This window comes from Camellia sinensis, chromosome 3 (genome assembly GCF_055761805.1).
Source record: "Camellia sinensis isolate YWXY chromosome 3, ASM5576180v1, whole genome shotgun sequence".
Lineage (NCBI taxonomy): Eukaryota > Viridiplantae > Streptophyta > Magnoliopsida > Ericales > Theaceae > Camellia > Camellia sinensis.
In genome coordinates, this window is record NC_138963.1 from 81526909 (window position 1) to 81534989 (window position 8081).

The 8081-nt window shown below is 31.1% G+C and overlaps 1 non-coding gene across 1 annotated transcript; it reads right to left on the bottom strand.

The window, feature by feature from the left end:
* Nucleotides 1-531: 531 nt before the first annotated feature.
* Nucleotides 532-3379, bottom strand: LOC114266357 (uncharacterized). The gene is made up of 2 exons (XR_014364217.1): nt 2622-3379; nt 532-2167 (listed from the first exon to the last, which is right to left on the bottom strand). It is a non-coding gene; the product is annotated as an uncharacterized LOC114266357 (transcript).
* Between the last annotated feature and the right edge of the window lie 4702 nt (nt 3380-8081).

Sequence of the window (8081 nt, forward strand, 5' to 3'; positions counted from 1 at the left end):
GTCATACCATTGGTGGTGCTCTGGTCTATTTGGAAGTAGAGAAATGAAAGCAATTTTAAGAGCTCCCCGATGGACTTTGATGGATTGTGTGATTCTATTAAACTCAAGGTTGCTTTTTGGGTCACAAACTCTAACCCCTCTTTTCATTACTCAGTAAATGATATTGTGTATCACTTGTAGCAGGTTAGATTTTGCATAAAAAATTGAATTGTGTGGCGTAAGGCTGCTACTAGGGTTGATTTTCTTGGCAGTTGGGTGTTGAGTTTCTGGGGGGTTTCTTTTTTATTTTTTGCTGGGCATGGTTTCTCACCATCCCCTTGTGGTTGAGCTTGCAGATGATTGAGCTCTCTATTCGGTGCCAACCTAGCTGGGATTGGGTTAGTTAGCTTTGATGCGTTTCTGGTCTTCCACTCCTTTATTGATGTACATCTCATATGTAATTGTATACTTTTGTCATCCATAAAGTTTTTTTTAGTTGATCAAAAAAAATTTAAGCCCAAGCTTAGATCAAATATACACAACAATCTCATCTCAGAACTTGAATTGAAATCACATTGCTATATACATCAAAAATATTATTACATACATATATATAAATTCATTTTATATTATTATTTTTACATCTATTCTACTACATACACCTGAGTTGGTATGAATGTTGTCATGTTTTTTTCATTTTCTAAAAATTTCCTTTCCATCCAATAAGTATGAATGATTTTTCTTATTCATAAAACCGCTAAAAAAAAAATTCTATTCAATTTTTCTCAATAATCAAACTATCCAAAAATTTAAATGTAAAATTGCCAATGCATCGCTTTTGTATCCATAACTAGTAAACAATAAATTGAGCCAAAACAATACGAGCTTGTTTTTCAAGGTCAACTCATTTATTAATCGTGCTCAAATTTAGGTTCAAGCTCAAATCGAATACAGAATTGAATGAACTTGTGCAAGAAACTATTCATGAAGATTACGTTTTGTTTATAGCCCTAGTTTCGAGTGTCTAGTTTAAAGATTTTTAATGATTTTGTAATAAATATAACAATGGTGAAAACTGAAGATTTTTAATGATTCAGTTAGGATCATTTATTAAATAAAAAAAACTTAAAAATAGAAAAAAGAAAGCATCAACTAGATCAATGTTCTCTGCTTATCCTAAGAGTACCTCTTTGAAATTCCAAGTGGCTAATTTGTGTAAATCATAGAATAGTTTGTTCCTTTTGACATGGAAAAAAGCATAACTAATATTTAGAATGTTCCAAATATAATAACAACTTTTATATCTCTACATGTTGAATTTACATGCATAAAATAGATTTTAACAATTTCTAGTTTTTTCACAATTTTATCAAGAAAATTTGTGCATACAAAAAGGATAAAAAAATTAAAATATATATTACATATATGTAAAAATAATGTACTAACTTGAGATTCTTTGCATAAATTTCGAAAGTTGGCTTGAAGAAGGTGAAAAAATTCCTTTCAATTGAGATTTTGACAAAAAATATGGTAATGCACAAGACTTCAACTTTTATTTTATTTTATTTTATTTTTATTTAAAAACAATAAAAAAAATTTTAAAAAAAAAACAAAAAAACAAAACAAAAAAACAAAACAAAACAAATACTACAAATTAGGTCAGTTAGCTCTTTTAAAACTAAATGGAAATGTACCACAAAAGAGTGATATTGATTGGAGTCTTTTGGTTAGTGACTCCAGACTCCTTGATGAGAAACCCAAAAGATGAAAAACTATGTATCAGTCACTATGCTGATCAAAAAATGTATCAGTCAATATGACAAGAACTTCTTCCACTTCCTCTCTTGTTTCAATAATAATAAATAAATAAATTGGGAGGAGGTTTAATCGTTGAAATTTTGCAATATGTACTAGCGATTTGTGCAAACGCAATGCATTTGCAATTTTATAGTTAAATTTTTAGATAGTTTGATGATTGAGAAAAATGGATTAACTGTTTTGAAAAGTTTGATAGTGAGTAAAACATTCAATAGTTGACAGTTACTGATTGAAAAAAATATTTTGAAAAAAAGAAAAAAAAGTGACAACATTCATATTAACTGAAATATACACTTTATATAATAAAATAGATATAGATATATGTATCATCACCTTCATAGCACCTCCTATCTTCACCTGGAACACCTGACTAAAAGTCAACACATAGTGTTTAGTTCATATCAAACATATAAAAAGGGGGAAAAAGCAAATAAGTGAGGAGGAGGCAGGACATATGAAATCAGTGAATTACAAGCAAGCTGTACACAAAGGCAATAAAAAGCCATCAGTTTCTCACAAAACATAAAGACATATCATATTCATATCTCTCTAATTTACATATCTATCTTTCAAGGCTTGGTATACATTAGCCTATTTTGCTTCTCTATTTCTCCAAATTTTTTTTTTTTTAATTTATTATTATTATTATTTTTTTTGTACATCAGAAGTCACAGCCCAAAGCCTACTTTCTTCCACACCATGATAACTTTCTTTCTCTCTTGATTGGATTTATTTGTATTGCATTTATGTATACTAACATCACAATCACAACTCTCAATTTCTCAAATAGAGTAAAAATCAACAATATTTCTCATAACCTGTACCTGGGTTGTGAGGCACTTTATGTAGTGTGCAGTTTCACCCAACAAGATATTCAAATCCATGGTTTCACCGCCCGGCACAAGATCTCTAAGCTCATCAGTTTGGCCTAAACCAAGCTCTTTTTCAGCTTTGTTTGCCACACCTCTTCTCCTGCACCCATCTGTTCTAGATCTTTTTCTTCTCCCCAAAGCATGGCACCTACGCGGCAATTGGCATCGAATTTTCCAAAGCATCGCACGGCTCCATGCTCTTCTACACCCCACTGCAGAAGCCATGGATGCATCAGAAGCCATTTTTATCATACGATATGATCGGAAAATCTCTCTTGGGGACGATGATGAAGTGGGCTTTCTCTTGCTGAGTCTCTTTAGGGTTCTCATAAACCCATAAGCAAACCTAGTTTTAATAGAGCTAGGTTTCATAGATATTTGATGAGGTTTCATGGATACGTGATGAGGAGTCATGGAGGCCAAAAAGAGAGGGATATGGAGAAATTAAGTGCTAGACTTGCAGCAAAATTTAGGGTTTTGAACAGTTGGGCATGTATATATATATGTGTGTGTTTTGGGGATAGAGGAATGAAAGAGAAACAATTGTGGAATAGCAAGATTTTCTTCTGACACAAAGGGGCCTCCTTGCTCACAAGGACAAAAGAAAACTTGAGTTCTTCTGACACAAAATCTACTTGAGCCAGCGAGAGAGAGAGAGAGAGAGAAATGTGTCAGGAATTGTCAGGAACAAAGCGTGTGAAGAGAATGATAAAAAGAAGAATGTGAGAGTAGAGATTGAAAATGGGAGGTGAGGAGAGAGAGAGAGGGGGGAAATTATTAGATAGTATTATGTCATATGAAAATGGGTGGTAGTATTAATTAGTGCTATTATTAATGATGTGACAATGAGTCCCATCAGGAATGATTTGATATTTTGGTCTTGGTATTGTATTTTTTTCTTTTTTTATTGAGTGTCATGTCATTAGTGGTCTTTTTAGAACTTCAAAATTAGTGGTCTCTATCATTGTTGTTATGTCATATTGTGGATATATAATTTTTTATTAATAAAAAATTATAATAAATAAATATCTATTTTTTGTCTTTAAAGTTTAGGAATTTTAAAAAAATCAATAAAGTCAAAAAATTTTAAAAAAAAGGGTCAAAAAATTCTTTTTTGGTCTATTTTTTGTACTTTTTTTTTGTAAAAAATTAAAAAATTATTCTAAATATATTCACTTTGCTTGGTTAGAGTTTTCCAAAAATACTTTTCAGAAAATTCTACTTTTTTATTTTTCTTGTTTTTTTTGTTTTTACTGAATTTTTTTAATATTTTAAGTAATTTTTTTTTTTAATTTTTAAACAAACCTAACATAAATATACCTAAAAAGTAAAAAATTTGTAAAAAAATCTTTTACAAATTCACTAAATACCAAAAATATAAAAAAAAACGAGAATTCAATACATTTTTTTAATATTTTTTTGTATTTATTAATTTTTTAAAATATTTTTTAACAAATTTTTTACTTTTAGATACATCTAAGTAAGATGCATCTAAAAAAATAAAAAAAAAATATTTAGAATTTTAAAAATATTCACTAAAAAAAAACCCGAAAACTAAAAAACTCAATTTTCAAAAAATTTAATCTAAAAAACTAAAATCAAATATACTGATTATTTTTTTAACATCATATTTTAATTAAAAATTTAAAAAATTACTAATATGTGATTGATTTGTAATATTATATAGATAATATTACATGAATTTTTTATTTAATGAATTAGTTGCATAATTAAATAAATGAATGATTGAAAAGTTGGGAACTTCATTATCAAGTTTGGGGGTTTGAAGGTGAAAAGAGAGTTTTGTGGGGCTGCAAATGGCCAACCACCATATGATCGCACATGGTTCCATTACCCACTTGGGATGAGGTGGGACCCTTCTCACATTTTTGTTCTTTTTTTATTTTATTTTTTTGGAATCGTTTTATGTAATGGTTCGCTAGAGTGATAGCATTTTTTTTTTTTTAATTTTTTTTATCGGTAATGCATGTGGAGGCCGGGGTGAGCTGGTGGCAAAGTCAAATCCTGCGGTGGTGGATTTGTTGCCCACTATGATCAGAGTTTGAATTTTGATCTAAAATGATATTTTTGAATTGAAATTTTAATAAAAATTATAATTTAAATGAATTTTTGTTTGATAGCAACACTAAAAATTAGTATGATTGCAAAATCTGTATTTAAATATAAGCTCAAATTAATTAATTGTTATCTTTATTGTTATTAATTTAATTGTATATATGGCGTTCATCACGGTTTAAAAAACAATTATATGTCATTCATAAAATATGAAAGCAAAATTATATAAAATATAGAGAGAAATAGAGAAAGAAATGTATGAAATGTGAATAAATAATGCACGGGGACTATTATATATTAATTATAAATGGTAATATGTTATTAATTGTCATTAATTGTGTTATAATTATTTGTAAATAAATGAACCAATTATAAGTATTCACATAAGATGTAATATAAAACTGTGATAAAAAATTAGTGAAATATAACATTTCTCTAATATAAAATTTATAAAAAATTATTTTAGCATGATTAAATAGTTAAAGTGACAAATTAAACAAATTTTTGTTATAGAAAAAAGGTAAAAAAAAAAAAGAAAAAATAGTGATATAAAACTTCAAGACAATTAAATTAATTTTTTTTTTTTTTTTTTTGGTTAGAGGCCTCATGTGACTCTGCCCCCGACTATGACCACAACAGTGGTGGTGTTGTTATGGATGTAATATTTAGGAATTGTTAGAATGTAAAATTTTTAATGAAAAATTTAAAATGTTATTTAAAAATATTTTAAAAAATTAATTTAAATAAAAAGGTCAAAGATTCTCGTTCATTCTATTGTACGTTTTTTTTTTTTTTTTGTGAAAAGTTAAAATATTTTCTCAGATATTATTTTTTTCACTTCATAATTTAGTCAAAATATTACTAAAAAAATCACTTCCCAGATGGTCTCTCTTAGTTAATAATATTACATACTCAGAAAACTATGTAGGGCATTGGTATTCTAATTCAAAAATTAAACTCACTTTCTGTACCCAATGATGTGGCAATCAATATCTAAGGTAACTCCTTCACATTTTCTCTAATCATTAATTAAACATTTCACTTACACATAATTGGGTCTAGAAAGTGGATCTAAAGAGTGAGCTTCTATATCATTTTTTAATAATTTAACATATAAAATGTATAAACTAGATTTATTCCCATAACATAACCCATCAACTTAGTGCTTCGTTTGAGAATTTTTAAAGTATTTTTTATGAAGTGAAAAAAATGTGTTTAGGAATAATATTTTTTTAATTATATTAAAACATGTGAATGAATAATGTGTTTGATTTTTTGTTTTTAGTAATATTTTCACTTGTTGTAGTGACTTTATAAATTTTTTTAGTTTTTAAAAAAATTTCAACCAAAAAACCATGTTGTCAAACAACCCAATAACTACAGCTTCAACACTGATTTTTTTATGGTAAAAATTTTGAGTTCCTAACTTTTTCTCATAAGGATTCATTTGGGAATTGACTATTTGTAGACGTCCCCGAACGTCCCGGGAGGATGAGTCCCGTTCTGTTCGTTTGGGCTCACTACAAGTTCGGACTCTCAAATTGTCACGGTTCTTAATCTGAACCAAAGTGTCCAAATCCGGCAAATCGTTTTGAGAAAACAGATTTTTTGAAAGAAGTGCCAAACATGGACTGCTTTACCAGATACAGAGTCGTCACCTAAATATTTTATTTTTGGAAAATTTAGGAAATCCTGACTCATTGCCTAAGGCCACGTGTCCGTCATCACCAAAATTGTCTCGACTCGGGAACTTGGGTACAATTCGGGAAGGTCACCCCGCTCGCCCGATCAAAGATCGGCCTCTACTAACCATGATATCTAGTTTTGAAAACTTTATGCGTTCTTATTCTGGTTATTAGCCTAGATTTACTATGTGATGCGCACAGCATACAAGTATAGACTGGATCGTCTGAATTGGAACAAAACATTTCATGTTTATTTTTTAAAGTTGTTTGATGGTGCTACCCGCAAGTAGGCTAAGACGTGGATTTGCCACCCTCGGGTGGACTTAGAAAAACATGATTTTGCCACTATCTAGTGGGCTTAAAACTCACAGTCAATGCATTTATTCCAATTCAAATAATCCAACTTTCACCCGCAGGCATTCAGGCAGTTATATCACATAAGCATATAGCCTCATGGTAAGCATGCTATCATGGCAGTCACTCACACACATGCAAGGATGCTAAAGCGTAAACACTTACCGAGTACTCCAAGCCAAAACAAAAGCTATGTTAGAAATCCATGCATGATCCTAACTATACAGAAATGCCTAATGCAACACATGCAAAATACAACTAAGATAGGCTCGGCTATTCTAAAGATGGCATGTGAAATGCTACAACTAACATGTATTCAACTTGGAATTGAGATACAAATGCAGTTAGTATGATGCGTCGAGCCCGGTGCATGCAAGACAGATGAATGAATGCAAACATGCTATCATACTGTATGCAAATTGAAACATGCCCTAATCTAACCATCATAAGCTGATAAATAAAAGGGAGAAAGACGTGGGGTTGGAAGACATACATTACACACACGCACACTTATTACAACATTGCCCTCTCACAGAGGGTCCGAATAAATAATACAGTCCCGAATAAATACAGAATCCTAATTAATTAACAAATTAATCTAGGAAAGCAGTAAATTGGCACACAAATCCATAGACCGCCTCAGCTCTGTTCCAAATGATGAATGATGCATGCTCGGGTTGCCTTGTGCGGAGAATCCCTTGCGATGCCCCGGTTTGCCTCTGTTTGCAATTATTCTTGGGATGCGTGCTAGGCTCCGAAAGGTTGCTGATTTCTGATTTGCTGTAACAGAGAGCAACAAAGGGGCATGGCAAAATATTTTCACATATGTATGCATGACTACTCTTTAAGGAGTGTAGTCCTCGATCCTCGTGCCACCAATCACGCATCTCGATGCATGATGGCCGAGAAGTTGAATTGCATAACTCAATATGAAATGAATGCACATATGGACACAACAAGGCCTAGACTCCATCATGGATAATCTGGAGTGTCGGCGACCGGGAATTGAGACACGTTCCGTCACTCGGAGTACGAAACGTCCCTCGTTTCCCGTGCTTAGGCTAACTCCTATCCCAAGCACAATGCAATATGCATGACATGCATGAATGCAATCCTAACATGTAACCTAGCATACGCAATGCTATGAAATGGCACACACAATGCACGATGTAACGAGACATACACAATGCTCTAACATACAACCTTGCATACGCAATGCTATGAAATGAAATAGCATATACAATGTATAATGGACTTACACTAACATGAATGGACCTCAGTCACACTCACATCAGTA